The 8,847-nt window shown below is 40.0% G+C and overlaps 1 protein-coding gene across 4 annotated transcripts in view; it reads left to right on the top strand.

The window, feature by feature from the left end:
* Positions 1-8,847, top strand: part of XPOT (exportin for tRNA) — a 134,639-nt gene that overhangs the window by 799 nt on the left and 124,993 nt on the right. The window lies entirely within an intron of this gene.

The following is an 8,847-nucleotide window of genomic DNA, read 5'->3' as shown; positions in this document are numbered from 1 at the left end:
TTTCACCCGTGGTGGGTTAATTCACGCCTCTCTCAGGTTCTAGTCATCTCGGGTTCGTGCTAATGAAAGGGCTTCCGACCAGAGCTGCTCCTAGGCTTGGCCGTACTACCCACACTATATTAGACTTCCTTAAAACATCAGAATGAAGGCTACGTTAATGCAACTTCTGCTAAAGAATCTGAATTGATGTACTTTGTCATTCAGATTAATTACAAATCCTCAAACATTTAAGAAACACCATAAACCCAGCTCATAGGTATGTCCACTGCTTGAAACACTACCCCACTGCTCACTTAGTTTTTACCTTTCTCTTTGTTATTTTTATTTTATACACTTTAGTCATAGTGTATTTAAACACGTGTATTTTCATCTGTCTTTCCCCTACTAAGTGGACTCCCTAAAGCACAATCTAGGTTTCATTCACCTTTATAATTTTTTCATCATGGATGGCACAATGATTTTTGTTAGACAAATGAGGGAATTGCCTGTTTTCGTTTTTTTGTCAAACAAGATCGGTTCTGCCATCGTTACCTTTTAATGCAAATCCCATAATTTGCTTTTAATGAATATATAGTATACCTGTTGCTTGCTCTCAAGAATATAACTGGGTAAGATCGACTTTGTTAACTGTGAAACTTCATATGTAAAGGTGAAATTTTATATGTTATAAAGGTGAAAACGGAGGCAGCAATGGTATCTCTTTGGGAGAATCAGGGAGGCTTCCTGGAAGAGAATGTGGTGGTCCTTAGTGAATGAGTAGATGTAAGTAATCAAAACAGTGCAGGACTAGCGCCAAAACCGACAGACAGTGAAAGAGGATTATAAAGACTGTAAACATACTCCAGTAATATAAGAATTCCTTAGATAGTAAAGGTGGCATCATAAATCAGTGGGGAAAGGAAAACTTATTCAATTTATAAGTGAAGGAGACATGATTATGGGGGAAAAAAGACTTTTGCCCTGTATCCTGCAACAAAAAATAATTACATGTGTAAAAAACAAAACATAGGGCTTCCCTGGTGGCACAGTGGTTGAGAGTCCGCCTGCCGATGCAGGGGACACGGGTTCGTGCCCCAGTCTGGGAAGATCCCACATGCCGTGGAGCGGCTGGGCCCGTGAGCCACGGCCACTGAGCCTGCGCGTCCGGTGCGTCCGGAGCCTGTGCTCCGCAACGGGAGAGGCCACAACAGTGAGAGGCCTGCGTATCGAAAAAAAAAAAAAAAAAAAAAACACATAAAACTGACACAGCCATGTAAAGCAACTATACTCCACTTAAAAAACAAGAGAATAGAGAAGAAAACGAAAGTCTAAAAAAGTAAATTACTGTGTAAACTCAAAGTCAAAAACAAAAAAATGTAAACAAACTAGAAAGAAATACAAGTGAAAATTTAATTGATCTAGAAATAGAGAAGAACCTAATTACAAAAGAATTGGAAGAAATTACAAAGGAAGAGATTGGCTTGACTGTAAAAATTTCAAGAAAACACAATACCAACCTGGGGGGAAAATATTTGTAATGTATGTCAGATAAAGGTTTGATGTGCTTAACATGTCAAGACCTAGTAATCATAGAAATGCAGATTAAACTATTGTATTTTTCACCTATCAGATTAAAAAAAATTGTTTTTAAGTGCTGGTAAACAAACAGTGACTCTGTTCTTATACACTGCAGATGGGCGTGTAATTTGGTATGACCTTCCTGGAAAACATTTGGCCATGTATATTAAGGTTAAATGAGAGTATATGCACAGTGTCTAAAGTAGATGCTTAATAAATATTAGTAATACTTATTATTGTTACTATTATTGTTATTTTTATCATTAGCATCATCATACCTTTTAATCAGCAGAGCACCTAGAGTAATACCTTGAATTTATCATCTTTAATAGTAGCCAGTTATTTTACCAGCAAAACAAGTTTATTTGGGAATAGCCAGAGGAATTGCAATTCAGGTTATGGGAACTGTGGTGGACCACAGGCAAATCCACAGAACATGGAAGGGGAGCTTGCTTTTATAGGGAAAAGGGGGGCCTTGGTAGGGGCTATCATAACTAAAGAGTTCACTGGAGGAAGCTGGCAGTCCAAAGTGTAGAGGCTTCTCATTGGCCAGGGTGCTACAGTCTCTGATTGGCTGGGCTGTGGTTGGCCAGAAAGATGGTTTTCTTCTTCCTTCTGGATAGTAAAGTAGGCAGTACCTTCCTGTGGGAGAGATGTAGGGGTATGTAGGTACTCCAATTTGGAGTAATTGATGATGCACAGCTGTGAGAGCTCTCCCTACAGGTGTGTCCTGACTCCAATTTTAGCTGACGTTCTTTAATTCCACAGACTTAATGGATGTTTGTTAAATATTTGATTGGCTGATTCTCCTTGTCTCATAGGAATTTTATAGGAAAAAGATACTGAGTTCATTACATGATAAGCTGTTAAAAGGTTGATGTTACAAAGATAGAAGTTACCTTAAATGGTTATCTGGTTCAAAAAAAAAATGGTCATCTGGTTCAGCCCATTAGCAGGACATTTTGGACAGTAGCAGTAAATGTTTGCCATTGATGATATGTTGGCTGCATATCAAATAACCCCAAAACTTAGTGACTTAAAACAATAAAAGTCATATATTCCCTCTCACAATTTCTGTGAGTCAGGAATTCAAGAGTGGCTCAACTGGGCATTTCTGTTTCAGTGTTTCATAAGGTTGCAGTCAGATGTTGGCTAGGGCTGTGGTCATCTGAAGACTTGTTTGAAGCTGGAGAGTCTGCTTTCAAGGTGGCTCTCTTACATGTCCAGTGGATTGGCACAGGCTGTTGGCCACATGGGCCTCTCCATGGGATGGCTTGAGTGTCCTCCTCACAGCATGGCTACTGGCTTATCATGGAGCATGTGATCAATCTGATCGACCGGAGCCGAAGCTGCAATGCTTTTTACGACATAGCCTTGGAAGTCACACATCACCTCAGCCATATTCAGGACCAACCTTGATTGACTTAGGAAGTAAGGTTCAATGGAGGCTACCCTGGAAGCTAACTACCACAGAAGATGATGACATTTCCAGCATGGAGTATTATCTGTCTTCTTAAAAATACCTAAGGATGGAAGCTCTTAACTGCTCCATTAGTAATATTGCTCAAGAAGTTGTTTCTCAATATCAGCCCTAATCCCTCTTGTTAAGTCTAGAAAAGACCATTGATTTGATACTGCTCCTTACAGAGTCTTTGAAAATATCCCTAGTGACAATGCCAGTGACAAAACCATTTTAGTGATAACAACCCATTTGGGAGGCAAAATGATATTAAAAACAGGCAAGGCATTTATTCATTCATTTATTCAAGCATCCATTTTTTTCATTCATTTGATAAACAGTTGACTAAATTTTGTGTGGTTGAAATACACATAAAACAAAATATACCAAAAATAATTTTACAATTTAATGATTATTCCAGTTAATTCCTACGCCAGTTTTTAAGTATTTGGGCTTACTTCCTTTTTGCTGATCTGTTTTCTTCACATTATACTAACATCATAATAAAACTGTCATTGATTTAGCACTTACTATATGCCAGGTGCTTTACATATCACTAATCTTTCAACTCATCTTCAAGGCAGGTGTAGCTATCACCATTTGATTATGGAGAAGTTAAGTAATTTGTTCAAAGTACGCACAGCCATTAACTCGCAGGGTGAGATGCAAACCAAGATCTGTGTCTCTTTTCTCCAGAAACTTGGCTGCTGTTAGTGAGTTATCCCCATATACATATGTCTCCTACCATATACATATGCCTCCCATCTAAGAGGTAAGAGACTTCCACATTGTTATTTAGGCATTTTCAAATTGTTTCTGCAGTTATCTCCCTTTTTATATGGACAGTATGGTTGAAAAGTATGATTTTGGTGAGAAGTCTCTTTTAGCTTACGAAGAGGAACCAGATATATGATATGGAACAACCTCTTTCATTTTCTCTTTGGATTATTTACTAAAAGATACCATACAGTTAGCAATACATTATGTAGCTCTTTAGCACCTTTCAACTAAATTACTTTCCCTGTTGTATATTTTAAAAGTCTGACCACCACCGCCAACAACAGCCCTTTTTTGTAAATAAATATAAATTTATTTTATATGTAAATAAATATGTGTAAATAAAATGTGTAAATAAAATGTGATTTTGAAATCACAAGTAGGAGATTATACAGGGTAGTGAGTTGAGGAACGAATCCAAACTTAGAGAAAGAATATTTTAGGTCTATTCTCTACATAACCATTGCCTAATATTGGTATAGAGCTGCGTTGTCCAATATGGTAGCCACTAGCAATATGTGGCTATTTACATTTGAATGAATTGGAACTAAATAAAATTTAAAACTTGGCTTTTCATTTGCTCTACTACATTTCCAGTGCCTAGCGGCCACCTGTGCCTAATGGCCACCATATTGGGCAGCACAGACACTGACCGTGCGGCATACAGAATCTTAGTTCCCTGACCAGAGGTCGAACCCATGCCCCCTGCATTGGGAGCGTGGGGTGTTAACCACTGGACTGCCACGGAAGTCCCTAAAATTTCTGTCATTACATAAAGTTCTATTGGACATGCCGGAAAGAAACAATGTCATAAGAAAGAATTTCACAGATTAAAACACAGATTAAAAGAATAATAAGCCAGGGGCTTCCCTGGTGGTCCAGCAGTTAAAACTCCAAGCTCCCAATGCGGGGGGCCCAGGTTCTATCCCTGGTTAGCGAACTAGATCCTGCATGCCCCAACTAAGGATCCCGCATGCCGCAACTAAAGATCCCGCACACTGCAACAAAGATCCCGCACACAGCAACAAAGATCCCTCATGCTGCAGCTAAGACCCAGTGCAGCCAAATAAATAAATAAATATTTTAAAAAATAATAAGCCAAAAGGAACAGCAAGTTCTGTTATTATTTTAATCCTATTTCATACGTTCTTCTTGACAATATCCATATTTATGTTTTCCCTTTAAAATGTTACATGAACACGTATATACATATATATATAAATACAAAATAATTATAGCTAAATTTATTGAGTGTTTAATAAATTCCAGGAACTGTGCTAACTGCCTTCTATGAATTAACTCATTTAATGCTTAGAACAATATTATATTCATTATGGAAAATTTGGAAAATATTTTTAAAAAGAGAGAAAACCAACCTTAATCCCCAAACCCAGAGATAATCACTGTTGACATTTCTGGTGGACGCTGCCGTGTGCTGCCCGGATCTCAAGATACAGCTGCCAAGAATGTTGGCTGCTGATGACTCACAGTTGAATTCTTCTCCAAAATTGCCTCTGTGAAGGAAACTGCCTCACGCTAGGTTATATCCCCTCCCTGGGGACAGTCCAAATCCCATGACTGGTCACTTGTGGAGGTACAAGGCACAGTCCCTCAGTTGGGACAGTCTGGGACTTCAGCTTCAGAACTTCCAATGGAACCAATTAAAGCCTCTGTGGCATCTGCCCTGCAGTTCACCTTCTCCCTCTGCCCAGTCCTGCCCCCACAACAGGTGCTGCTCCACAGAGCACTCTCCACTAAACCAGCTGCAAGCAAATCTCTGCCTCAGAGTCTGTTTCCTGGAAAACCCAACCTAAGTCAACATTTTCAGAGTATAAGTTCCAGTTTTTTTCTTTTTGCATATATATATTTAACTTCTAAAAATCTATCTAGGGCTTCCCTGGTGGCGCAGTGGTTCAGAATCTGCCTGCCAATGCAGGGGACACAGGTTCAAGCCCTGGTCCGGGAAGATCCCACGTGCCACGGAGCAACTAAGGCCATGTGCCACAACTACTGAACCTGTGCTCTAGAGCCCACGAGCCACAACTACTGAGCCTGCATGCCACAACTACTGAAGCCCGTGTGCCTAGAGCCCGCGCACCGCAATGAAGAGTAGCCCCCACCCGCCACAACTAGAGAAAGCCCGCGCGCAGCAAGGAAGACCCAACCCAGCCATAAATAAATAAATGAATAAATAAATAAATTTATTTTTAAAAATCTATCTAAACTTAGGTCACCCCAACAAATTTGATGTTTTCTCTTCTATTGTTTTATATGTTAATTTTTTAGTTGATATTTTATGAATAATTTTGCATGATGCCACTAAGTATTTTTCTGTACCACAATTTTTAACAGCTACCTGGGATTCATATGGCACGTTACACTTAGTCAGTCTTGCATTCTTGAATATTTTGGTGTTTCCTGGTTTTCACTGTGGCAAACCCTAAAACTTGGCAGACCAACACTCATTGCCAACTTCCCTCTCACTTGCCTGCTTCTGGGGTGGGAAAACCAAATATTCCATGTATTTTGTTTTCCTAGCCTTGCTTACACCTGGGAGTGGTGTTTCAGCCTTCGAGAAGTAAGCTGATGATTTCTGAGGTTGAGGGGGAAGTTCCAGGAAACCTTATGCCTTCCAAATAAAATGGCACAGCCAGAACTGGTATCATCTCTTCTCTGTTCTCTCTACTTTGTAAAGAATAGGATGTCTGGAGCTGTGGTAGCCATCTTTCATCCGTGAGCGAAAAGTTGAGAGAATGAACGACTTTTAGCCTTGAGATCGCTGAACATTTAAACCAGTGCCAGCAACTACCTATCTCTGGATATCTTGTTATGATGAGGAAAAAACTATTTTTTTAACCTACTTATGTTTGGGTTTTCTGTTACTTACAGCTGAAATCATTTATAAATGTCACTATCCCTGATACTCATGATTAAAGGTAATGCAGTGACAAACACTTGAATGTAGGCCCTTGAATAGCAACAACTTAACATAAAAGTCAGGGAAGAAGAGAATTAGGATCTTTCATTTCCGGTGTTTCTTCTTCTTGACCTTATGCAGCTCTCTTAACCATCCCATTTTCCTTTTCTTGTGGGGACCATAAAAATAATGCACATTAAGGCTTCCTAAAGTCTTCCAAAAGGCAGTAGTAGTTAGAAAAGGAAATAGACCTTCTATAAATCAGAATCGTCTCTCTTCAAATAGGATATTTTAGCAAACGTAGCATGCCTTGGAGTTCATACCCACTAATACAGAATCAGCAAGGATTTTTTGGAGCAAGTACTGTGTGTACTGGGTTGTATTTTAGACTAAGTCATGCATTAACTCTCTATGTATTCTACTGGAAATCGTTAAGGTCTCTAGGGTTGGGATATTTTATCCCCTCAGGATAAACAGAGAGAATCAAAGAAGATGAACCGAACTACTCTTTGAAGTAAAAGGAGCAGCGCTAAATTACAAAACAGATGTGAAACTTGTGTTTGATTTCAGCTTTCTAGTGGCAGGTACTTGACAGTGGAAAACCTGAATCTGGTGAGTCTACTCCATGACTCCCATACCCAGTCTTGAGGCTCTTTCTAATTTGGCAGCCCCAGAAACCTTAGGTTGGCTTGTTCTGGTTCAAAGTAAAGCATGGAGATACTTTTCGATATCACAGGGAATCAGAGTATCTAAGACCTGAAGTGTCCAAGATAGGGATGCTCTGGCTTATTCCCACTGGTGTCTTTAGGATGGAAGACGGCTCCAGATCTGGCCAGACTGCCAGCAAGTTGCTCCAGACTAGACTTCCATTCGTGAGCATGGACTAAAACTGGACTGGCAGAAGCAACAGAGTGAAAAAGCAACCCAAGGAAATCATGTGTCTGATAAGGGGATAATGTTCAGAATATATAAGGAACTCTTACAATTCAACAACAACAACAAATAGAATCCAATTTAAAAATGGGCAAAGAAGATATACAAATGGCCAAAAAGCATATAAAAAGATGCTCAGCATCACTAATGATTAGGAAAATGCAAATCAAGACCACAGTGACATATCACTCATGCTCATTAGAATGGCTACCATCAAAAAAACAGAAAATCACAATTGTTGGCGAGGATGTGGACAAATTGGAACCCTTGTCCCCTGTTGGTAAGAACATAAAATGGTGCAGCCCCTGTGGAAAACAGTGTGGTGGTTCCTCAAAAAACTAAAAACAGAAATACCGTATGATCCAGTAATCCCTCTTCTAGGTATATATCCAAAAGAAAGGATCTCAAAGAGATATTTACACACCCATGTTCAGCCCATTATTTGCTGACCCCTGCAAATAATATTATTCATGGCACATTTTGCATTTTTGTATTCTTTTGGTGTATTCGATTCAAGCAATAGGAACCATTCACATCATTTTAAGCAAGAAGGATTTAATTCGGGGAATCAGGAGCTTACCAAGTTATTGGAAAGGGTGAAGGGATAAAGTGGGGCCTCCAGGAATGATTACTAGGACAAGACTGCTAGGCTGGTTTACCAGGGTAGCTGCTACCTCTGCAATAATCAGAGAGACGGGGAATCAGGGGACTCCATTGGAACTGTTGAGTTCAAAGACATACCACTGTAGCTGTTAATCCAAGGATCAGGAAGCCACTGCTGCTCCTGTGACTACCTCTCAACGCCTGTGAAGTTAGTACCTAGACACTAAAATAATGTAGCAGAAAAGCCCAACGTGTTCACAGCTGAGTTCGCCAGCAGAAACAAAGCAGGTGGCTTCAGCCTGTGATCCACCTTCTAATTGGCAGAAGCAGAACCCTAACTGCAGGGAGATGGGGGAGGTGTGGTTTTTCCTTCTTTAACACGTGCAGTGTAAGAAGGCACACTAGGGGTTTGGCATGGATCCTGGGGACCCACCTGGATTGTAGCTTTAGGCACTTTCCAACTCTTCTCATCTTTGGCCAACTCTTTATTCCTTTATTTGAGAAACCACCTCTGAGACTCACTTCTCTGCCTCCACTCTTACTGAATAGGATGCCCTTTTGTGAGCTTTCACAGCTCTTAACTCTGGCTTTGCAACGTGTA

This window comes from Globicephala melas, chromosome 10 (assembly GCF_963455315.2).
Source record: "Globicephala melas chromosome 10, mGloMel1.2, whole genome shotgun sequence".
NCBI classification, from domain to species: domain Eukaryota; kingdom Metazoa; phylum Chordata; class Mammalia; order Artiodactyla; family Delphinidae; genus Globicephala; species Globicephala melas.
This window is presented reverse-complemented; position numbering and strand designations above follow the sequence as displayed.